The 26,389-nt window shown below is 38.3% G+C and overlaps 1 protein-coding gene across 11 annotated transcripts in view; it reads left to right on the forward strand.

The window, feature by feature from the left end:
- SLC8A1 (solute carrier family 8 member A1) overlaps positions 1-26,389 on the forward strand; it is a 420,023-nt gene that overhangs the window by 240,521 nt on the left and 153,113 nt on the right. The gene's annotated exons all lie outside the window — the stretch shown is intronic.

Raw genomic sequence — 26,389 nt, forward strand, 5'->3', positions numbered from 1 at the left:
CGGTGTAGGCCTCAGCTGCAGGTCCCATTTAACATCTAGCCTGGGAACTTCCATATGTTGCAGATGCATCCATAAAAAGAAAAAAAAATTAATACACAGATATTTAATGTGCAGGGCACTAGTCTTGGCTCACTGGGAATTCCATGCCCTACATCTAGTGGCAGAGACAAATAACCAACAAGGAAAACAAATGAATGCAATGTCAAAATAAGGAATTTCAAAAATAAATATGTACATTAGTGAGGGTGATAGAGAGTGAAGACAGGGCTTTGTATTTTAGTGGGTTTGGTCAGAGAAGTTCTCTGAGGAGATGACATTTCATCTGGGTCTGGAAAGAAGGGAGGGAACAAACCAGGCAAAGATCTGGGGTTCAACTTTCCAGTCAAAGGGTGCAGCTGAGGCCAAAGAGAGCGCTGGACTGGGAAGCTTAAGGAACAGCTGAGAGGCAGTGCTGTTGGAGCCCAGTGACCAGGAGGAAGGGGGCAAGAGCAGATCAGAGAGGAGGCCTGGGCAGCCAGGCAGGGCTCTGTTGGCCATGTTGAAGGGCTTGGGAGGTCTGTTCTCAGTGTGAGAGAAAGGCATAAAAGGGTTTTGAATGTGGGAGTGATACCGTATGACTGTGTTTTTAAAAATGACTCTGTCTGCTATGTGGAGAGTTATCCTGGGACAGGGCAGGTTTGGATATAGGGGGCTAGTTAGGAAGAATGAGTGTATAATCTGGGTGAGAGGGGATGGGCCAGAGTGATGATGGTAGCAGTGAAGGTAATAAAAAATGGAGTCTTTTAGACAACCAGCTTGGACCATTTAAAGAGTCCTAGAAAGAAAGTACTAACCTGAAGCCCCATGAAGATAGCCTCCTCCTAGCTTCCTAGCTGGGCTTCTTTGGGCCTCTGTGAACCTTCCATCTCACCACCTCTTACCCTGCATGGGCGGAACAGTGCCCCCCCCCCATACACACACATCCAAGTCCCAGTTCTTAGTACCTCTGAAGGTATTTCCTGACTTGGCAAAGTGGACTTGGAAGATATGATTAAGTTAAAGACCTTGAGATGGGAAACTAATCCTAGATTTTCCAATGGGTCCTGTCTAATCATATGGCTCCTTAAAACCAGAAACCTTTGATGTCTGGTGTCAGAGGCAGATGTGACTACGGAAGAAGAGTCAGAGGTGCAATGTTGCTGGCTTTGAAGATGGAGGAAGGGGCCATAAGCTAAGGAATGTGGGTGGACTCTAGAAAGTGGAAAAGACAAAGGAACAGATTCTCCTCTAGAGCTTCAGTAAGGAATACAGCACTGATGATCCCATGATTTTGGTGGGAGACTGGTCTGGGACTTCCAACCTGTAAAACCATCAGAGTCCAAGACCGACTGGCCTTCACACTCCCTTGTAATCAGTAGACTCCTTCTCGAAAACATGACAGAGCCCAAGTTCATACCCAGGCTGAGCTCAATAAATCCTCTTCTTGCTTTCAAATCCTCCACGCAGTTCTGCAACATCTCTCCTGTGAAAGAAATAGCCAGTAATAGAGGTGAGTTCTCAAAGCCTTGTGAAGCCTCACTGCTCTTTTTGTGTCAGGTTCCCTCACTCTCTTTGTTCATAGACCCATCATCCTCATGGCTTTCTTGGGAACTTGAGTGTAAGCCTTGTAAACCTCCTGAATTCATATTTGGAGTTCATATGCTCTCCAAATTATGCTTCTTAATCTCATGCTGCTCTCTAAGCAGCAAATGTGGTTATTTGGAGTAGAAATGAGTTACGGGGGGTGGGGGTGTAATAGTTTTTAACAAGTTTTTTCTGTACTTTTATCTTTGGGGGATGATTTTCTTCATGTGTTTTCTTGCTAGGGAAACTCATTTTCCTTAAAGTTTGGACTCTCTCTGACCCTGCTTAGCTCTGGGGCTGCCACTCACTCTGGGAGGCAGGAGAGCAGGAGCCCTTTCAAGACTTTGGAGTTTGTTGATACAATGAAATAGTTTCCAGAAAGTAGCTTACCAACTGTGACCTATTTTCTGCCCTTATACATGTACATAGGCATCCAGATGGTTTGATTAAATATAACCTCTCCTAGTTCTAAAGGGAACATTTTTCTGCATGGAATAGAGAGAAACAGCCACATGATTCCCATTAACATTAATGGGGGGCACCAAGGCATTCCCCATATTCTCAGCTGTAAATGCCACCCTAATGCTAGCTGACGGGATTGTTCTTCTGTTTATAGACCATCTGCCTGCTAGTATTGTGCAAGTGCATGAAAAATGTCTTGCCCCAAGAATGTGCATTTAAAACCAGTTGGACATAGGACGGCACTTCTCAAACTTTAGTTTATGTTGACTATTTATTGGGTTGCTAAAGGAGATTCCTGGGCAAGTTTTCCAGGAATTCCACTTTAGTCAGTCCACAGCAGAGCCCAGGAACCTTCGTCTTGAGCTCTGATAGCATGTGTACCACAGACTGGAGTTTGGAAAAAGTTGCTTCTCCTCTTCTAACTTTCGGTTACTCATTTGATTGTAAGACAGCTCATGTCTGCATGATGAGTTCCATTTGTAGCATTCAATGTAATGAAATATGTGAAACGCCCATCACAATTCCATAATTTCCTTTTCCTTCTCCCTCACATCCCATTGACCAAGAGGTAAGTACTCAGTGGGAAAGGTCAGCCGTCATTCGGTCTCCCTCCTGCCATCCTGCTGACTAGACCCAAGAGAGGAAATTATGTGGGAAGGGCCCTAATTGTCACAAAGGATGGAATCCCTGTCAAACAGTCCCCCATGTGCTGGACACAGGCCTGAAATTCACTGAAGCTGTGTCTTCTCCTGTAAGATGAGAAAAAAAAATATCTGCTTGTAGAGTTATGAGAATTTAAAATATTAATGAAATACCTAGCATACCCTGCCCCATGGTAGGTGCTTAATAAATGACAGATTATATCATTTTTTTTTCATTCAGTCGTTCATTCAGTAAATAGTTGCTGAATACCTTCTGAACACCAGATGCCACAATGGCTGCTGAAGTAGACAGTCAAGTGCATGTTTCCTGCTTGCACAGCACTTATAACTAAGAGGGGCCAAGCAGGCAATTACAATACCACATGTTAAGAACTTCACGTCTTTCTCTGGATTTGGATTTCTTAGAGGCACCTGTAAGGCTCAAGAAGAAAAACGTCGTACACAGGATAGTGGGATGACAGGAAAATGTTCATGAGAAAAAGTGGTCATTTGTTTGTGTTACTTCCTCAATAAATGTTTTTAAGTTTCTAGAATAGCTCTCCATATAGTCTTCCTGCCTCCATTCCTGTACAAGTGACAAGGGTTATGGCTGAAGTTATCTGGAGACAGAAGATTCATCTATGTGACTCAAGCCGATGTAGTCTTTCTCTTTCAAGGGGAAAATCCAGGATCTTTTTAACACATCAGCAAAACCCTTACTCTTTTATTTTCTTGTTTTATATTATGGTTAATAAATGAGAGTGTTTCAACCTTTGAAGGTAGCAGAAGAATCTTCACTTTTTCACTCTATTTTAAACAATTTGGTCCACATTTTTGCCCAGCGAACCTAATGAACTGGGCTTCCCAAAGTTTGCTGCTAAGTGATGAACCCCATACCCAGAACAAACCACAGACAAGAAGGAAAGCCCTCGGCCTCTGCCCTTGGGTTGTATATCTTTTACTTCAAGAAGACTTAGCAAATAACCTGTATTGACAGAAAATTTTTTCCTTAGTCAAACCAGTTCAAACCATTTGCTGATGAGCTAGCATGCCTTTTAAACCATCAAGTTCGTGAGAGAGAAGCAGAGTACTAATTTCATTCACAACCCACTGGAGGGATATGGCCATGCTTAATGATGCAGGAAATAGTGCATCCATAGACATCAACCTGCAGCCTAAAAATATCATTAGCCCAGTGAGGAGAAAGGGTGCACTGATCTGAGGAGAAGGATGTGGTACAAACTGTACGCAAATCTGTGAATGATCTTCAAGATGGAGCTTGTAATTCACCAAGCCGTGTGCTCCTAACTGTTCCCTTGGGAAACTGTGTCCTAGAAAATGGGAGAAGACAAAATGGCATGCACCATTCTCCACAGCCACCTAACTTTTTAGGGTCTAGAAACAGTGGGCAGACTTCTTTCTAGTGTTTTCAGAGTAGTTCCTAATCTCTCTCCTTGCTATTCAGGGTCTTTACTTGGTCCAAGGTAGAACTGGTTCTTAGGTAGTAATAGACAATTCAGATTCAGGTTGGTAAGTTAAAGAGCAAGAAACCTGTAAATGGAGTTCTTCTGCAGTTTTTAAAGAAAGAAATACCTGAATATGGTGGCCTAGAAGAGACATCCTTGTAGTAATTTTTAAAATTTTATTGAAATATATATATATATATATATATATATTCTGTTTCATATTTTTTGCCATTATGGTTTATCATAGAATATTGAATATAGTTCCCTGCGCTATACAGTAGGACCTTGTTGTTTATCCATTCTATTTATAATAGCTTTTATCTGCTAATCCCAAACTCCAAATACTCCCTAGCCCTCCCTCCACCTTGGCAACCACAAGTCTGTTCTCTCTGTCTTTTAATCTATTTCTGTTTTGTAGGTAGATTCATTTATGTCATATTTGAGATTCTACATATAAGTGATGTTATATGACATTTATTTCTCTCTGTTTGACTTACTTCACTTAGTTCAATAATCTTTAGATCCATCCATGTGTTTGCAAATGGCATTATTTCATTCTTTCCTATGGCTAAGGAGTATTCCATTGCACACATACATATGTATATGTATGTATATGTCTCACATCTTTATCCATTCATCTGTCAGTGAACATTTGGGTAGTTTGGGTTGTTTCTATGTCTTGGCTATTGTGAATAGTGCTGCATTGAACATAGGGGTGCATGTATCTTTCGAAATTATAGTTTTGGCCAGATATAAGCCGAGGAATGGGGATTGCTGGATCATACGGCAAGTCTATTTTTAGTTTTTTGAGGAACCTCCATACAATTTTCCATAGTAGCTACACCAATTTACATTTCTACCAGCAGTTCCCTCTTCTCCACACCCTCTCCAACATTTGTTATTTGTAGACATTTTAATTATGACTGTTCTGACCAGGTGAGGTGATACCTGCCTGTGGTTTGATTTGTATTTTTCTAATAAATCGCTATGTCGAGCATCTTTTCATGTGCCTACAGGACATCTATTTGTCTTCTTTAGAGAAATACGTATGCAATTTTTTTTTAAGGCACATTTATTTCAAATGAAGTTGTTATTTCAAGCTCCAGGTAACAAATTCTATAAACTTTTTGAATTCACTTTTCCAGAGATAAAAAACCATAGGAATTCTAAATTCCCTATCCTCTCATCATTAAAGTTTCTGGTGATATGATTTGATATCATTGATATGATATGAATGATATCAATATCAATGATACTAATGCCTCTTCTTGGGGAGTTAATCAGCCTGTTTATGTTAAATGGCTTAAACCAAATAGATGAGAAGATTTGGCCTTGTTTCAAAATGGTTATTTCAGTGCACATTGAGATCCTTGGGTTTTAGTATTTTTTTTTCCCTCTTTGCCTGGGACTTCCCTCAGTAAATAATTTCATGCTATAGAAATGTTATGCTCTCAAACCTTACTTCCAGTAATATATGAGGGGAGGCATGCTGTAAATAAAAATTAGTCATTTTTCAACATCTAAGCAGCAGCCTGAGTGCCACATGGGGAATGAATTATTGCATTTGGTCCTAAGGAACATCACATAAATCATTTAAAAATTGACTTTGTAGCTACCAAGTTGCAGGCTTTTGATAAGGGCCTCCCTTCATCCTATATAATCTTCAGGTCATGAACCTGCAGGAAATAAAAGAGTTCTGCAAAACTAATGAATCTTTTCAACCAATTTTATTATCTGCCCACCTCTTGCCAACTTTTTAGTTACCTTCCATTAACCTTAGCGCAGAGAATTTTCTATGTCCATGGGAAAAAATAATAATTTTTTTCAAGTCAAAGATAAGAGCAATGGAAAAGACAGTTTTCTCCTGAAGAAGTTACATCCTCTAGGTGTTTTATTTCTAATAAGCAGTGAGAATATCTGTAAGGTAGTATAGTAAGGACTGGCCTTAATATCATAAGACCTGAGTTTGAATCCTGGATCTGAATAGTTTTTAATCTTGGGCAAGATAGGATCAGCTAGGTTTTGCTGTAATACAGACAACTCCAAAAAAAAATCTCAGGGGCTTAAAACAACAAAGATCTCTTTCTTGTTTATGCCACATATTCATCATCATTAGCAGAGGGTTTTACTCTATCTTGTTCTCACTTCAGGACACAAGATATTGGACAAACCTCCTTCCAACACAGGGAAGGAAAGATGACTTTTAAAGGCTTCCACCCAAAAGCAACAGATGCTTCTCTCATGTTTCATTAGCCAAAGCAAGTCACGTGGCCATATCAAATTTTAAGGGGAAAGTGAAATGTAAGCCACTACCCCTTTCAGCCTTAATTTTCTTACCTGCAAATTATATATACTGCTGTCCTCTGAGTGTTGTGTTTAATAATCATTAACAAAATGTGCTTTCTATCACTATTGAATAATAACAACACTAATTCAGCTGCTATCTGTGTCACTTACCATGCTAACAATGCACTGTATTATTTTTATTTTGTATTTGCAACAAGCTTATAACCTAGGCAGTGTTATCACCACTCTCCAGATGAAACTGATGCTTAGAAAGGTTAAGGAACTTTCTCATGAATCAACTAGCAAATAGGTAAAACTGTGACTTAAATCATCCTTGTCAACTGACTCCCCAACTTATGCTTTGACCTTGCTCTGTAGGTTGTTCAAACTTTAGCTCATTCATTGGAGGGATGTTCTCATTTTAGAACCACTTTGGAGTTGGCATTGCCATATCATTAAGTCATTTCAATGTTGACATATCTTATTTTCTTGGGAATTATAGGAGGACCATTCGCCAAGAACAGTGTTACTGCATGAACCCTGGGTACCTCTTTCCCCACTTCATCCTGTGCTTCCAGATTCACCTCCCCCAGCTTAGTTGGTGAGCAAGGTGGCAGGAGAACTAAATATGAACAAAAATTTAGCTAGTCTCTCAAATCTCACATCATCTGGCCTAAAACTTTTATTTTGACCTCCATGCCCACCAGTTCCAATCACAGATTCTTTATTACAGTGGAAGTTCCATGACCAGCCCACCTGCCACATTCACCAGTTCCTGGCAGTGTAGGGGTTCAGAAAATATTTCTTGAATGAACAATATTTTGCTTTTAAAAGAAGACTTTTTTTCAGTTTCACATGCTAAAATGGTTTACAAATCAGTTATTCCAAAATGGTGTAGGACATGATATAATTATACTCATTTGCTATCCAATCAGATATTACTGGCATTTCCAATAGATCAAAGATTATGTTTACTAGCTAATTTCTGTTCTACCACTGGCTTTGTTCATCATCAAGCCTCAAGAAAATCCATGCCACCTTCTCACTTGAAGAATAATTGGGACCATTGGTTTAAAGGAAACCAAGTATTTATTTGTCATTTCTCAATGTGTGCCAGGGTATTGGCAATATAGTAATGAACAGAACAGCTACATTCTCTCTCTTCATGGAGCTTACAATTTATTTGTCAATAAAGCACTAAACAAACACTATGCAAAGGAATACAAAATTACAAACTTTGAGAAGAGTAATAAAGAAATAATCTCTTACCCATCCTCAAACCTCCCTTGATATCTGCCCCATCATCATTTTCTCTTTGTCTTAAGCAGAAAGACATGAAAGGAAAATGTCCTTATGTATTGAAAAATCCCAGTTCAAAGACTGAGCTGCATTGTTATGCAGTACTCTCTCACACATTTTCCTCTTTAATTCATTCACACCTGCACAGAAATGAAGGCATAGTATCTTGACATCCAGGATAGCATGGGATCCTCCTCAAATAGCTGATGAAAAAGCTGCTTGCATTGCCAACATCTCTGAGAGCAGGAAACCAAGTCAGCCAAGTGAGACCCTGGGATTGAAGTCACCCAAAACGCCCTAAAACTTTCATCGCTTTTTATTTGAGCACCTCTAATATATTCTGTTATATTGGTGCCCCTGCTTAGTACCAAGGAGAAATCCTCTCAGCCAAAGGGGAAAATAACCAATAAATGGAATCTCAAAGGAGCTGAGAAATGATTGCCTCACAAGCACAAGCTGCTGGTATGTGTGCAGAATGCTAATGGCCTGTGCTTCCCCTGTTTCCTATGAAAGAGAAGCTCCATAGGGACTTCTGGGTAATTGATCTTGACACACCCAGAGAGCACACCCCAGACTGGCCTTCCAGTTTAGTGTGATAGAAAAACCCACCTTTCTACTGAAGAAGAGCCTCACAGCAAAGATTTCCCAAAGTACAGCAAGAGCCGTTTTGACCTGGATGTGTTGTAATCATTATATGCTCAACATATTTAAATTGTAAAGAAAAACGTATAGGGGGTCTCCATTCCTTTTCCTTCCTCTCTCTTCAATAAACTGTATTCCCAGCTATGGCTACATTGATATATACCTCGCTTTTGATTTTGTGGATGGAAATAATATGAAAAGTTCTTGAAAAAACTTTGATTTCTGAAATGTTTACCACATACTCTCGGGTCTGATTATGAGGGAGAGAAAACCGTATGCCTAGCTTTCTTGCCTGAAAGGATCCAGATATGTAAAATGAGCCACAGTGTTTCAGAGGTTGTGGTTACATGTGGGAAATATTTTTTAAAAAAAAATTAGTTTAGAAAGGAAAGATCATGTCTCAGTAGGTCATGTCACAACTGGGTTCAAAGGAACCCAGTGTTATCATTTCAATATCTGCTTTATTGAAAGCATGGATTCATATTACCTTTCCTCCAGTGACCATGGGTATAACTTATATGAATTTAACTGTCCCTGAATGTATTTAGTTGTCAACTTTGGGAAGAGAGAAGAATTCTAAAAGGGAGTTCATTTACTTTGGTCTTTATGGCTAACTCTTTTTGTTTTAATCAGTCTAGATCAATCAGAATGGGTTAGAAGCTTATGGGAGAGAAGTGTTAAAAACTGACTTGTTGAGGTTAGTCAAGATGCTATTTATTTTCAAGGTTGACACTGTAGACTCTGACACTGTAGGCTATAGACTGTTGAGTTGTTCATTCTGTATCTGAGATGGGTTTTCAGTGAGCTCTGTCATCCCTTCCCTGGTCCTCCTTTATGGTTTGCCTTTTAGAAATAGCTTTGAGTCCGATGAGCAGGTTGTAGGGGATAATTCACATTTGTATTTCAAGAGGGATGGGAGAGATAGAATCAAAACTCTGTTCATTTTCTTGGGATAAGGAAATGAGTTACTGTGGATATGTAAATGTTTGTTGGGTTAAAGTAAATTAAAGTGTTCAGATATAAGCTGTGAACACGCTAGTTTAAATTAGTCCATTGAATACGCTATCATATTTCTTAGGTATAAGACATAAGAAATGTACACGTTGATAGGAAACAGGATTGGAAAAAGTCCTAAGTGCCATCCAGTTGGGAGTAATCTAATAAGAGGGTCCCTAGGCAGCCAGCAACCATCATGGAGGTACTTGTGAAAAAATTAATAGAAGAGATTGATGGGGATGCAAGGGGAAATTAGAGCTCATTTATTCTCGTGTGCTAACCTACATGATTTGCCATGTTTTGAGCAAAATGTCTATTGGCTGTTTCTAAAAATCAAAGTCCCCCTAAATAAAATGAAGATGCAGATAACACTCAACGACTGTCCAAACAGTAACCAAAGATGATCATGAGAAGAAAAAGTACTCTTGTGGATATAAAGATTGAAAAGAAGGTGGGGAAAAAAGGAGCAGAAAGGAATTCTTACAGCAGGATAGAAATAAATCACTATTCAAACAAGACAATATTTAGACGGTAGAGGCTCCCCCTGTTCAGTGGATCTTAATGTTGTGGAAGGATGCTGTGGAAAACAGTGGAAATCCAAATCTTAGGTCTTTAAGCAGCCAGGGGTTTGTAATGGAAGGGATCCCATCCCCCTCCTTGGAAGCATTCCAGCTTGAAACATCAGAGAGGAATATCATAGAGAATAGACAGAATTCCCCTCATTAGCTGAAAAGGTAGATTAAATGCTCTCCAGGGTCCATTTCAACACTTAGGAACCCAGATATCTAATTTAAAGACTGCCCGTAGACTTCCCACAAAATAATAATACTAGCATCTTCCATCTGTTTCATTGGCTCAGCACCTCTGAAAGGATGTCTCCGTGCAGAACTTCTCTCAGTGTATAAGAATTTATCCGTTAAACTGTGCCAAACTCAAAAGAAAATGGATCAGAAAAGAATGAAAACTTTCCATTTCTTTTTATTTCTGGTTTAATGATAGCCATTAAACCAGAAAATATTTTCTATTGAAAAGATCGGAACACTCAAAATGCACTTTGACCAAGTCCAGGACCCCAAACAGAGTCCTGGATGAAGAGGAGCAAAGAGATGATGGGTAGGAGCCCTGGTGCAAAAGATCATGTTTCAAGTTTTTGGACCAAAGTGACCCTATGAATCTAGGAAGGAAATATGAATGTTGGTTATTTTATTCCATTTTGATGTTGGAAGGCAGTTGGTTTTCCGCGCGTTGAGAGGTCCCTTGCTCTTGCTGTTGGCACATCAGCACTTCCTGACAGTGACTAGAACCCACCCCAGAGACCTACCCAATTGATAGGAACAAACTGCCAAGCATTACATCTGACATCAGAGGTGTAGTCCCCAAGCAGTCAGGGAAGCTGGGGCTTGTAATTTGAACAAAATGTCACTGTTTCAAGATTTTTTTTTTTAACGTGCTTTTTCTGTAGTGATAAATCACAGCCCTATGCAGGGGATAATAACACAAATTGTTTGACAGCTTTTCTCACAATTGTTTGGCATTCTGTTTGCCTAATTATTGTCAGCATTGCCCACATGGGTAAATTGTCGTTGAGGAAAGTTCTGCAGTGACTGTCAGGGTGTGCACCCACCATTCTCCTGGCATCCTCTGGCCCCCTGTCACTGTGGTTACAGCTGGGACATCACCCATCCTTGCTGTGTGAAAGGCTTAGTTAACCTTGGAGTCCTGCATCCATGCAGAGATATGGTTCTTCTGTCTGACCAGATAGGAAAACAAAGAATAAAGAAGTTGATGGAGAATTTCTGAAAGGTCTTATAAAGAACAAGAATATTTTAGTTCACTTAGGTTCTTTGACATACTGAGGGAAGTGCAGCGAAATCACTTGCCTTACGGGTATGGATTGGAAAATTATCTATTTGTGTAATCATTCTGCTTTGAAAGGGAAGGGAATTAATTGCTTTAATTAACTCCAGTAAAGACTAGATTGTCACAGGGGGTGTGTTGGCATAATGCACTTGGCCATGATCTGATATGCTCTTGGAATAAGTGGCTATCTCTATAATCAGTTCCCTTTCTCTGAGACCTCACTAATGATGTTCCTGCCATAATTAGGCTGTTTGTAAAGAGGGTCAAAAAAAGAAGAAAAGGAGAAAGGAGAGTAAAGAGCTCATTTTCACAATTGTCATTGCTTTTTCGCAGGAATTTCATTATTTACCTTAATGTTTCCTCTGATCTCAACGGATCTAATCCTCCATCAGTAGCTGATAGAAAGTGACCATAAGGGACATAGTGAGTCAAATGTCATCATCTGTTTAGGAGCTGCATGTTGAGATTTGTGTAAAATATATTCCCCTATGGTATATCTGAGGGTTTCCTGAAATATATGGAGGTGTGCTGGTGTCTTAGAAAGCCTCCAAAGTACACTGGGCTGCATTTAAAATGAAATGAAATCTGCAAGTAATTTTCCCAATGCCGTTGACTGAAACATAGCTAAAAAGATTATAGCAGATTATAAAATTCAGGCTGAGAATTATGAATATATACATGTATTTATATGTATGTATGTGTAGTATATACACATAGATAGGTTTTATATATGTACATACATACACCAAATTATAAGATTCAAGTTGAGAATTATGAGTATATACATGTATTTAAATACATATATATACACATATATAGCTTGTATATACACATATATGTAAAATACATATACATATTGGAGTTTGTTTATATATATAGACACAGCAAACTATAAGATTCAGGCTGAGAATTATGAATACATATATACTCATATGTACATATGTAATACATATACATGTGTATTTTATATATACATACATATAATAAATACACATATAGTTTATATATGTAATATATACACATGCATATATAGTTTTAATACATATATATAGCAAACATAAGATTCAGGCTCAGAATTATGAATATATACATGTATTTATATATATGTAATATATACACATATATAGGATATATATATAGCATATCCAATTTTTTATGAACTCAGTCCCATATATTCTGGGCTGGATTTGGGATGGGCTTCTATGCTGTTCGAAATGGCCGAAACATCCCTTCCCCCCCTTCCCATCAGTTACCCCCAGACGCGGAGAGGGAAAGGCAGTGCAGTGTGGTGTGACAAGCCATTCCATCCCAGGTGGCAGGTTGGAGAAACAGACCTAGTATGCCCAACCTGTGGATGCAGGAAGGGCATCCAATCAGCCTGGGGTGTAATCTGGGGAAAGCCCAGCTCAGAACTGAGGATAAGCCTTACAGCCTCCCTGCAAACTAGTTGATTTCCCCAGACTTCCTGGCCTCAGCATCCCAAAGTGTTGAATAATGTCAACAACAGAAAAGAACAATCAAAAAACCTTCCAAACCCATTTATAAAGGAAAAATGTGCCCCAAATGGAACATAGAACTTAATAGAAAGGAAACAAGGATGCTAAATATATCTAGTAGAACGCTTTAGACAGTAAAGACAGAATTACGTCCATTATGAAGTATTTGAAAAAGGGGATTGTCTTTTCCATTCATTTTGGCATGTTTATCATATAAATATAAATACACACATACACATATATAAGGCTATATCATAAATAATATACATTCTCAAATTCAGAATGAGACTTAGTTTTAAAATGTATTAGGGTAACCTTGTTAGAGTCCAAACAGCTGCCTGCAAAAGTGCTTTTATATTCCATACCTCTCCATCTTCTTCCATAGGATTTTGAAGTGTCCTTTAAACAGTTATGACATGACATTTGTTAGAGGGAGGAGGAATCCGTATCCTTGGATCTTCACTTCAGGAATCAAATAAAATATTGTGTATCTTATGGTTTTAGAAGTTTCTCTCAAGGCCGTAAAATGACCTTTTATATGGATATTGCCATGTGGCTACCCATCCTGTGGCTTCTGTTGGGTTTCAGGGTTGCAGCATGACACCAGAACAGCTCCCAAGCCCAGTTAGCTCCACTTTTCCAGTTTGCAAACTGAGATGACTGTACCATGGCCCTAATTAATTTAAGTTCTGATTAACACAGAGACATAGGGTAGTACCAGTGAGAGCACCGAATGGAATGACCTTCTTCATCTTTTTACTAGAAGTCTCTCAGGTTCAGAGCGATCACATGTCCTCCACTGGTGTGAAGTGTATGGTGTTTTGTTTACTCTTCTGGTCTCATATAGACATGTTTTGGGAGTACAGTGATGTTCTGCTTTTAACATAGATTGTCAACCAAAGTAAAGGAGGCATCCTCAGACTACTTTCATTCTTCTCTTATTTCTGCACATATCTTCCAACAGAATCATGGGACTTCAGACTGAAAGCTCTCACTTTAGAAATGAGAAAGCCAAACCCCTGAGAGGTAAAGCAACACTCCCAGTACTTCACAAATGTAAAAGGAGGACCCCAAAGACTGAGCTCCCCTGACACCAGGTCCAGGATACTACTTCCTACTCCATGTCAGCTTCCCTTTGTAGTGGAGAGCCTCTCTACACACAATAGCTTGGAAAAATATTTTACATCGTTTCCTTTGAATGTACCTGGCAAGATAGACCAATAGCTGGGTGGCGTTGTGAGTTTCTCGGACCTCCCAGAAGCTGAAGGATCTGGATCCCTGCCCCGTGCCGCATCTCCAGCTGGTTTTCTGCCCACTCCCCGCCAGCAAGGGTGCAGATGCTGAGGATGTCATCATTTCCACCATAGATGTGGGGGGAGAAGAGACACTGTTCCATTTCAGTTTATTTCAGATTCCTTGTTATTTGTCATGTTCAGATTCTCTCACATTTGCAGATGTTAACCAACAGCTAGGAGGAAAGAACTCTTGTTTCAAGTGCAGCCATAGAGAGGTGGCGTTAAAAAACATCTGTCATTTATTGAGAGGGAGGGAATGAAGGAAAGAGGAGAAGAAGGGAAATCAAGGAAGAAATGGAACTTGGAGAGAGGAAAAAAAATGGAAGGAATGGAAGAAATCAGTGACAGGGCTCCATCGCCCACTGTTCTTATAATTAAATGGTGCCTTGCACATCACTCCAAATGTTCACTCTTTGATATAATTATCTCCTCATTAACATATGCAAAATTACAATTGCACAGTATGAGCTCTCAAGTGGAGATGTCAATATTAATGTAATGAGCCTGTCAATCTTGTGAAAATAAACAGAAACAGATATGCTGGCAGAAGTTCCCAGTCTCCCGAGAATTTGGTTGATCTGGTAAAGCTACCCACTGTAATGACCAGCTAGACCTCATTAGAGTAGCATTACCTTGAATTGTGTATCTTCCAGGTTAACACTCATGACGTTCTGGAGGGAAATTTGAAATAAAAAACAAATAGATGTTTAATGCATTTCTATAAAGAAAATGATAAACTTTATTTTTGAGAGTTCAAGGCAGTAACTCTTGCTCCGTTTCATGTTTTCTGGTGACCTTTCTGCAGAGGCTTTGTAATACAGCACTGCAAAGTCCTGAAAAGAAAAAACATATTTAACAACTCAAGTTAGGAGCAGTTTGATAGAAAAAAAGTTATTAGTTCAGTATGCCAACTCTGAGCACTTACTGTGAGCTGCTTCTTTACATAGTGTCCTTTTGTGGTGACCCGTACAATGTAAGGAAATAACTTAAAATCATAATCTTGTTTCTATTTTTAATCCATTGCTGATTTAGCAATTGGAAAGAATTTTTTTTTCTTTTAATGTGTAACTATCGATACCTTCCAATTGAGCGGAAACTTTCCAATGAAATAAGGGCTAGTTTGCAATCTGACTTTATCTCCCTTCAAAACAAGTGGTTTCTAATGACAGGTTTGAAGAAACAAATGAAAAAAGACATTTTCTTTTCTGAGAAATCTAGCCAACAAACTTATAGATGGAGAAAGATCTTTTTTACATCTTGGTTTTGTCACACATATCCCATGCTCATATCAAATTCTGTAAAAGAATAAAGGGCAAAGTGAACAACTGAAACCACATTCCCATTCATAAACTATGAATTCTCTTTGTATGAATAAAGGCATTCTGGCACATGATGGAAAAAATGGGAAGGAAAAAAGAAGGGAGAAACAATTCCAGAGTTATTTCACCTCCATTATTGTTGACGATTAACTATTTACTTTTTTTTGTTTGTTTTTTGTTTTTGTTTTTTTTTATTTACTTGTTTTTAAAGAGTTTTACAGATCTGTAATCATATTGCATGGATAGTGGTGTAAAAGCAGAAAAAAATTCCCACTAAAACTCATCATGAGAGCATTGGTCTATGCCATGCACTGTAAACGTTTTGAGGGATGGATTACCTGTAACTACACTGCATTCATCTGTAGCGCCCTGTACGTGTTGAGTGAATGAAGCTAATGAAGGGAAAACGATTGCATTTGGGCATACGGTTGGATGAGGTCTCCTTCTAAAAGGGTAAAGAGGTGTGAGTTGTAAGAGGCTTACCGTGTGTGTATTTCATTATGAAATGGTGACGCCTCTCAGGCAGACAGAGTTGGTCACCCTCTGTGTGAACTTCAGGCATTCCTTCCTGCCTAGGAAGCACAAGGTAAACACAGGCTGAAAGTCTGAATGAAAAGATCCCAAGTCCACCTCCTCCCCCAGCGTATCAAAGGGCATGGGGTAAGGTATAAAGGGAATCATGAGACAACGCACAAGGCTTCCAAGCTTGATTTCTGAATGATTTACTATGATGGGACCTGAGTCAGCTGGGCTCATCCTCAGGGACTCTGATGGCCTCTTAGGAAGAAAAACCCTTCGATTCTTGTGATTCTTGTTTTTCTCCTCTGCCTGCCACTTCTTCCTGCTCTTATGAAAAGAAGCATGCCACACAACAATGAAGAGGTTTTCCACATTAGCCTTCTTGCCAGCCAGCCACTTCTCTTTGTTTGAGTCTGTTTACACAGTCTCCTTAGCAACATGAGGTAGAAGTAGTTATTTTTTGTATCTCTGACTAGCAGGTTTGGTTTTCCCTTTGTCTGAAGCTTATCCTCCACCTCACACACTGAGTGTTTTCTACTAAGGGTTTTGTTTTTTGTTTTGTTTAATTTTAAAAAGAGAGTCATTTTCATAACCTAGTGTTTTAGGACTATCCCATTCAGATATCCAATATTTTAAGGGGTTCTTTTTAAAAAAAACACCTTCAAGTGAATACTGAATAAAACGACTTCTTGCTAATATTTAACTCTTCCCAGTCGTTTCAGAAGGTTCTGTAGATTATGAACACACCTGATGCCATCATAGGATGATGGTTTGCGGGGCCAGGGACCATGAAGCAGAGAAAACTGAAAAGCCTGAGTGGACATCAAACTTTTAATCCCTTAGTTCAAGGATCCAATCAGTAGAACTAGTGAACAGCCATAGGCACCTCTTTTCATAAAAACATACTTATTTGAGCTCTACTGTGCTGAAGCAACAATGATAGGAAACACCCCATTTTTTCCCCCAACCCTCAATTAAAGGTGGGCCTTGGGGAGGCTCTTGAATGGGAGAAAGTTTCTTTACTAGCAGATTACTGCAATGATAATCCAGTCATCTTCCATAAGTACAACCTATGAAAAGATTAAATTACTTCTTTTTTTTTTCTTTTTTGCTTTCTTTTAGGGCCACAGATGCGGCATATGGAGGCTACCAGGCTAGGGGTCAAATTGGAGCTACAGCTGCCAGCCTAAACCACAGCCACAGCAATGCTGGATCCAAGCCACGTCTGCAGTCTACACCACAGCTCACAGCAATGCCAGATCTTTGACCCACTGAGAGAGACCAAGGATTGAACCCACATCCTCATAGATACTAGTTGGATTCATTTCAGCTGCACTGTCATGGGAACTCCAACTATACAAGTCATTCTTAACCAGAGGTGTGCATCAGAATTATCTGGAGGGCTTCCTCCAAATACACAAGTACCACTCTGTCTTGGGACCAGGACATGTGTATGTTGAAAATTTGTCCAGACAAGTGCCAATTAATAATCACTGATTTTAATGGCATTGGTAATACTGAGCACCTATTATTTGCCAAAGCCTTAGGATGTTTACTGCAGTTGGTATTTACCATCTCTTTGTAATGCATATACTATTCCCATTTTCTAGATTAAGAGACTGAACCTTGGAGTTCCCACTGTGGCTCAGCGGTAACAAATCTGACTAGCTTCCATGAGTATACAGGTTCTACCCCTAGCCTCGCTCAGCGGGTCAAGTATCCAGCATTGCCATGAGCTGTGGTGTAGGTCACAGATGCAGCTCAGATTCTGAGCTGCTGTGGCTGCAGCTGTGGCCAGCAGCTGGAGCTCCAATTCAACCCCTAGCCTGGGAACTTCCATGTGCCCTAAAAAGCAACAAAAGAAAAGAAAGGAAAAAAAGAAAGAAAAAGAAACCGAACCTCAAGGATGTTAAGTAAATTATCTAATGTCAGCGATAAAGCAAAATTTTTAACTCAGCCTAATTCCAAAATCCCAATCTCCTCACATGTTTTTAAATGTCTTCCCCCTAAATAATAAAATAATACTTAAGGAGCAATTCACTATTTCCAGACGGTTTTTATTCTGTTGACATTTTTTTTTAATGTCTATCACAATGTTCTTTTAAGAACTTCAGTTAAGGAGTTGTTTTTTAGGTTGTTAAGTCAGGGTATGGAACAATGGCTTGGTTTGAACTTCTTTAAAAATATCACTCACACACACATACAGTAGATTTGGATATTTATTTTGTAATATACCCTCCACACCTTCCTTTGAAACAACTATTGCTACTTATCAAAATACATTTTTTTTCAACTAATATCTACAAATTGAACATCAATGAGTCATTTCCAGTGAAGTCTCCACCCTTCCTTGTCTCCAATAAGGTCTGAATAGATAATCAGACCAGGAAGTATTTTGAGCCACCTAACGCATTATACTTTGTCAATACTTTCAGTATTTAAATGATTCTCTGGCAATTTTTATTACCTACAACATGAGGAACACATTACTGTTATTCAAAACAATGGCCATATTTACACTGATTTTAAGTTTTAAAAAAAATTTTTAAAGCTGAGTTTTTAAAAGCTCAAAGAAACCACCTAGAATAGTGCTTCTGAACAGAGTAGGAATGGGGGGAAGAGAATCACCTCCTTACTTTCTCACCACCTGTTGGAGACTATGGTGGGGTAAGGCCCAAGCCTCTCCACCCATTTGAAAAACACAAGGGATTATGAAAATATTATGGAACATGGTGAATAATGCAAATGAATAGACTGAATTTTGAAAACCACTGAAGTTATAAGACACATTGTTTTGTATTTTAGCATTTATCCCAAATAAAAAGCTACCCCCAATTTTTGCAACCGGTGTTTTACTTATTTGAAAAGATTTGAGGATCTACTCTCAAAATGAACAGACATTTATTAGATCAATAAGCTTATTTTCCACTTGATAGATATCATGAAGGAGACAAGTCCAATGAGCTCATGACAGCTCTGCGAGGTCTAAGAGCAAATTGTTGACATGCTTATGTCTTTAGCATGGTAGGGCAGCTCTTAGCTTGGTCTCCTTCAACAGTCATTACTTTATTAAAGAAAAAAAAAAACTCATCATGTGCCCCCTCCAAAAAAAAAAGAAAAAAAAATTGGGGCTGCTTATACCATCCTGAAGAAAATTGGAAAGAGCAGTAATTCCACCTGTAGGGCAGAGGAGTTTTGTGGAAGTTGGTATTCATGTTTGCTTCCTAGAAGATTTGTCACAAAGGGCCCAAGGACATGATGCAGGGCCCTTGACAGGATGCTGACATCTTCAGATCTTCTAGTCAACCAGTTCTCCCTGAAAGGCCCCAGAAGTCAAAATCTATTTTGTCCTTGATGATATGGAATCAAAGTAAAAGACCTTATTGGGTGTAGATTTTTTTGCTTGTTTAGAAATCCCTTATGACCAAAAGCTTACTTTACAATGAAAAGACAGATAATGCAAACCCTTCAAAACCAGAAATGACTTAAAGTTCTAAAGATTAGAAAGGGTTCTTCTCTCTCAAGAGTCAATAGTCCCACCTGCAGTATTCTTCCTGACTGTCATCATCATAACTTGGTTATAAACACCAATCCATTTATGCCCAGAACATATGATATATTTCTTAAACCTAGAAAATTAGATTTATTAAACCTAGAAAACCTATTAAAGATTTATTAAACCTAGAAAAAAATGACATATTTTATTATCACCTCCAACAAGACCTCGGGAGGAAAACTTTAAAATACATTTCAAATAACCCTGTGCAAATGCACTCTATAGTTAGTACTTTATTTTTAATGCACAGTCTGGAACATTGAGTTCTCTTATCATACCTTAATGTCCTCAAAAACTGAAATTTTTGTTTATCTGTCCTTCGGAATGTGATTTTCTAAAAATTCTATTAATATTTATGGTGTGATAGAGAACCAAGTTTTTTTTTTTTTTTTTTAAACCAAGCAGTCTATTTTAATGGACTCAGAATTACTACCTTGCATCAAGTTTGAGATCAGGGAACAAACTTTTAAAATATTGTTGCGAAGTTGTGTTGAGACTTGAACATACCTGACATAAGTTTATTTTTGCTCTTAAATCTGTAAGTGACAGTGAAAATAATATTGAACATAGATTCAGAGAAATCATATTCTAATCACAGTTCTACCATTAATTTCCTATAAGACCTTTAGCAAGTCACTCAACTTCTCTACATGTTGGTTTAATTCTTGATCTTACCTTTAAAATGAAGGCTGGAAGAGATTATCCCTAAAGTCCATTTCTCTTGTAAAATCCAATTATTTATGCATTTTTATTATAGCCCCATGTGTAAATTTGCATTTTCTATTAACATGTTAACAAAGTTTAAGCAGAGCTATAAACTGGAGCGATTAAAATGTTTATCATTTGAATGCAGGCCAGTACAGTTAATGTGACATATATGCCCTGAGCCTTTTTTGCCTCATTTTTGTAGCACCATCTGGTGCTCTAGCATATGGGAGAGTTTATTTAAATAATCTCATTAGAAAAATCCATGCCTCAGACCCATCTTTACACACACACACACACACACACACACATACACACGATGTGTTCTAAATCTCTTTTGGTCAGTCAGGCTTCTTCCATATTCTGAAATTAAGCATTTCCAATCACTTGACAGGTAAAGTGAAACTAGGCTTCTCTGGATTTGTTCTAACCTGGAGTCTGGTTAGGACCATCCTGGGCTCAGCTAGGCCCTGTATCTCACCCACACCTGTCATACTCTGGGGGCGGTGGGCCTATCCATCTCAGGCTACAGAAAGACAATGCACTATGCTTGGAAATTTGACCAAGGCTCAGCGCTTTAGTTCCAGTTCATTCTAAGGTTCCAACTCCCACTTCTGTCCAGGAAGATGGCCCAGTTTTTCTCTAGCACTATCTATAGAAAGTGTGTCTGGCCTTTCCACCCCAACATATTTTCACACAAAAAAATGACTATTTCCCATGCTTCAGGTATTACATTTCAGGAAATGTGAGGAAAATGGAAGAATCTGAGGCAGTAATGGAAAATACTTATTTTGTTTGTTTGTTTAAGCAGAAAACTGTTAGAATGAAAGTTTTGCCAGGTACTGGGAGCTTGACTGTGTTTGCACAGCCCTGGTAGCAGCAACATTTTAAATAAAAGTTCAACTTAGAGTGCAGTGTTGGAATACAACACACTCAATGAGCAGATCTCAAGGTGGGATATGCAGAGGGTTGGACTCCTGAGCTGATTGATCAGCCCAGTGTCTGGCCTACACTGCTGTTACATGAGGTTCTGCTGAATGAAACCCAGGAAAAAACTGCAGTGAACAAGTCTGTCTTGGAGACTGGTTGAAAGCATTTACAATGAACCATACTGGATAAAATCCAAGGAGAAAAACTGTTGCCCTATTTGACTCTGGCCAAAGTTGAATGCTTATAGGGTAAACCCAATAAAAGTAGGTATTCTTAGGTGGAATCAGGACCACAGTCTGCATACTTCAAGCTTCCCCTCTTCAGAATGTGTTTCTACAGTAAGGTTTGGATGGATGTGTGTCACATGCTTGTAGTGTGGGTGTAACCACCCATAACCAAGAAGTGCAAACTATAAAATCTTGATTTGGAGCATGCCTTTGGGGGTTTTTTTTTAACTTCATTTGAACTTGTATGTGTATTGATTAAAAATTAGTTATTGCTGAACCAGGAAAAGAAGCACTTAAAAATCTGCAAAAACTCTTCAAAAAAAGAGGTTAATTGAATAGCTATTTTATAAAATAGTCCAAGATAGGCCATACAGCATAATAATTAAAATCTATAGGTCCGCTGAGACAGAGCTGTAGATCCTATCTCAGCAACTTAGTAATTGTGTAACATTGGAAAAGTTATTTGACCCCTGTAAATGTCAGTATCCTCCTCCATAAAATAGATTTTGTAGATTAAAATAAGGTAATATATAAAGCATTCAGCATCTCTCTGAAACACAATATATAATTATATTACATAATAATATATAAGATGTCATTGTAGCTTAGAAATGGAACATGGTGTCTAATTGGGGATATTTGGCATGATTTTAAAACATTTGTTTACATTTATCACAGTATGCATCTCTAGAGAACAGCAAATAGTGCAAGAAAAGAGTGATTTAAAAAAAAAGAGTCAACTTTATAAGTAAGATGAAACCCAATAAAAATAATAAGGCAAGGACTTGTCTGGTTTAATTTGGTTTCTTCTGCTAACTTAGGTTGTTCAAGAGGCTTCTGTACATTAATGGTTATTTTTTAGGCAGAAGCTAACAGGCACATAGCACATAAAATCAGAGTGTGCAAAAATCTTACCTTGTCAGCTTCCATGCTTGCTGAATTTGCCTCCTACACTCTGCCCTGAGAAAATTCTACTAAGTCATTTTAGATTTGCACATTGTTATTCCAGGTGGACATTTAGCCTTTTGCTATAAACATTGTCACAAGAAAAAAAAAAAACAGTTTGAACTTATTTCTTAGTTTACAGACACTTAGTATAACTACCTAGTGCAGGTTGGGAGTTGGACAGGCAAAAGATCAGGTATAGACCTGCCAAACTAAAGAGAAGGGTATCATACTAGGGAAAGAGCTCTGTAGACAGAACAGCACAAAGGGTAGAATTCTGACCCTCTTCTATGTGTCCTTCCATAAGACTGTGTCAATCTGAGTGGAAGTGATTGTCAATTTATACCGAATTTTCTCCTTTGACTCTATCAGGGCTATAACATACTGTCATAGCCCTTTTCAGCTTACTCATTTTATTGGTTGCCTATTTTTAACATGGCCATTTATAGAACTCTTTCAAGAGCCAGGAAGCTACCTTGAAACACTGTACTTTGTCAGATGGTCTTGGATTTACTAGATTCCTTATCACTTGGCAAATATATACAGCAGACATTTTCCAGAGGGTGAGGACAGTGAATCTTATTTTTGAGATATTCCTCCTTTATTAAACAAACCCACCGGCTTTGCTGGGACTCCAGGAACTCTTTCCTTGGTGGGGAGAAACCTCTGGATTCAGGAGTGCCCCCCTGTGGCTCCTGCACACTGTAACTGACCTCTTTATTGATTGGTCCATAGGCTGGCTGGGCTGTCACTCCACAAAGAGCAAAAGCCAGCTGAAAATGGAGGTTTTGAGGAATCTGTTCTTTTAAAAGTATCCACGAATAGGAAAAGACCTGGATCATTCATAGATAGACTCAAATTGACTAGTGCTTTGTATCAGAATTTTTTTTTTTTTTGGTTTTTCATATCATACACAATGCTTGCCTCCTCAGCTCCAAAAACAACACTCCCTCACAGCAATTGCCAGGGAAAAACATGAAGTGGAAAAATCAGAGTAACGTCTTCCCTTAGGGCAAGATTATACAGGAAAAGTTATTGGACAACTCCCAGCCTGGGCTTCAAAGATTGGCAGGAAAGGCTGCCATTACCTTAGCGTTGTTGGGAAACTTAAGGAGATAACAGACAGAAATGCTCAGAATAAGACTCTCACATAGTAGGTGCTCAATAAATGACAGTGGTTAGCCCATAGCCCCCTTCATTTCCATGGCCTCATTCCTGGTCCACTTCCCTGGCTAAATCCAAGAGCCTAGAGCTTCTAGTTACTTTCTAGCCCCCTGGTGAGGAGTCTGGAAGACTTCAAGATTTCTACAGAGGAAAGCTTAGAGGAAGCAGTCTAGTTGGAATGTAATGCTTGCAGCTGCGCTTGCACAGCTTTCTATTAAATTACTCAAATGTTCATTTTTCGTATCAGAGATAGGGGGCTGCTGATGGAGAGTTGGCCCTCCAACTCAAGAACCTGCCACACTCAGTCATTACTCAGAAATGTTGCAATCATCTGCCGGCAAGCTCTCCCATCCTAGCTGCTTTCTTCTTCCATTGCTCCTGATTCATGCGCTCCCCTTGAAGTTTAAGAAATGAAGTTTGTTTATCCAGCACTTAGACCCATCAGAGGAAGGCACTAGAGTATTCACATAGAATTCTTCTCCCACTTGGATCTTTTTTATCTATGAGGAGAATAAAATAGATTCTACTATAAATGTGCAATAGAATTGGTGCTTTCCACGGTGAATATATTTTCAAGTACATGGACCAATCCATCACAAAGGAGATATGCAATATCTTTCAGAAAATGTATGGTGCTATTATAACGTTACTTTCCTTCGTTCACTTTCCTAGCATGAGATTATAGGCTACAGGCTCCATCTGAATGGATTTCGTAGTCTAAAACAGCTAAACCAACCCTAAAGCCATGATGTCACTACTTTTTTAATATTGAATTTAGACTTGAGAAATTTCCTACTTTCTTTTCATGAGTTGACAATGATTCCAGTAAGGAATGAATTAGCTTCATCTAAAAATGTAGGGCCTTCCTTAGTATCTAAAGCATGCCAGCTATTTTATGTAGAAGGTAAGGGCTGTGAAATGAGTCTCTGATGTCACTAGTCCAACTCCTACTGACATTCGGTAGGCGCTTGTGTCCATTCCTGTTGAAAAAAATAAATGAGTGATTTGTCATAATTATACTATTTATCTCCTTGAAAATATTAGACTTAGAAAAATATTCTTAATAATCATGAAATAAAAAGCAGAGCCTCTAGATAAACAACAAGGACCCACTAGATAGCACAGGGAGCTATGTTCAATATCTTATAATAACCTATAATAGATAAGCAATGAGGTCCTACAGTACAGCACAGGAAACAATATCCAACCTCTTGGGATAGAATATGATGGAAGATAATATAAGAAAAAGAATGTATATGTGTATGTGTGTGTGTGTATACATATATGTATGACTGGGTCACTTTGCTGTACAACAGAAATTAGCACAACTTTGTAAACTATGTATATATATATATTTTAATGATTTTTAATTTCCATTATAGATGTTTTACAGTATTCTTTCAATTTTCTACTGTACAGCAAGGTGACCCAGTTACACATGCATGTATCCATTCTTTTTTCTCATATTATCATGCTCCATCATAAGTGACTAGACATAGTTCCCAAGGCTGTACAGCAGGATCTCATTGATTATCCATTCCAAAGGCAAAGTTTGCATCTGTTAACCCCAAACTCCCAGTCCATCCCACTCCCTCCCCTTAAATCAACTATATTTTAATTTAAAAAATAAGCAAAAAATAAAAAATCTGAAAAAGAGTATGTGTATATTCTTATATATATATATATATATATATATATATATATATATATACATTCATGTGTGTGTGTGTGTGTGTGTGTATATATATACACACCTGAATCACTTTGCTGCAACCTGTAACTAACACAACACACTAACACAATATTGTAAATTAACTATACTTCAATTTTTTAATGTTTTTTAAAAAATGGAACAGAGCCTCCTTAGCTTTGCTTTTGGAAAAATAAGATAGGGATGGCACAAAATTTACTCTACATTTCAAGTGTCTCTTTCTAGTTGCTCAATGGCACCATTTAGTCTCTTTTTTTCTAAGCAAGCCTAGAAAGTCTTCAAAGACAAGTTATTGTTGTATCTCTCTGTCTCCTGATATTATTGAATAATAGTATCCTATTATTAGTATCATAGTAGCATAGTATCTTAAAATCTCTCATCCTTGCTTGGCTCCTGACAGGATGGATAAATTGATACCATGAGTAAATGTTAAAAGAGGTACCTGTGAAGTGAACCAGTGGCAGCTGTTTTCCTAATATTTTTAGGCCTTCCACATTCAAAATACTATGTACACCATTCTGCTTCCTCTGCAGAGCTTCACAAAGGGAGAGTCAAGCTGCTGGATGCAACCATTGTTCTTGTTAGTGGATGGAGATTTATAATTATACCCTTTTCTGCTCAGAGCTCATGCCACAGGGGGAAGCTACATAAACATAGGCAGCATGTCAAGGGGGTCCAGGATGATAATGAGATTACAAATTATGCAAAGCAATTTCACCATTGATGAAATAAGCTTTATTTGCAAATGCCAAGTGAAATGTAGGCTATTTACCCTTATGTTTTAGTTTGTTTTCTAAAATGGTATTTACAAAGAACTAGACAGGCCTACTTAAACATCTTTGATGTTTTCAGTTCTGGCTTACAATGAAATTCTAGTGGATTCGTTTCTCCTAAATAGTCTCATATACATCCTCTCTCTCGCTCTTTCTCTCTCACACACACTCTCTCACAAACACATACACACACACACACACACACACACACACACACACACACACACACTACATATCTTTCTCCCTGCTTAGGGAAGCCCTTTTATAACAATGTATGTAGTCAAAATGGAGATATTGCAGTACTATTATGTTCATTTCTTGAGATTCTGCCCCCAAAATCAATAGCAGGCTATAGAAAACAGACCATATTCTATTGAGTCAATATCACTTAAACTGTAGAATTATATATAGTTATTATCTTATGTATAATTAGTATATGTAATTGTTATCTTATATATAAATATTGTCTTTTCCATTTTATTTTTATATGTTTTA

This window comes from Phacochoerus africanus, chromosome 5 (genome assembly GCF_016906955.1).
Source record: "Phacochoerus africanus isolate WHEZ1 chromosome 5, ROS_Pafr_v1, whole genome shotgun sequence".
NCBI classification, from domain to species: Eukaryota; Metazoa; Chordata; class Mammalia; order Artiodactyla; family Suidae; genus Phacochoerus; species Phacochoerus africanus.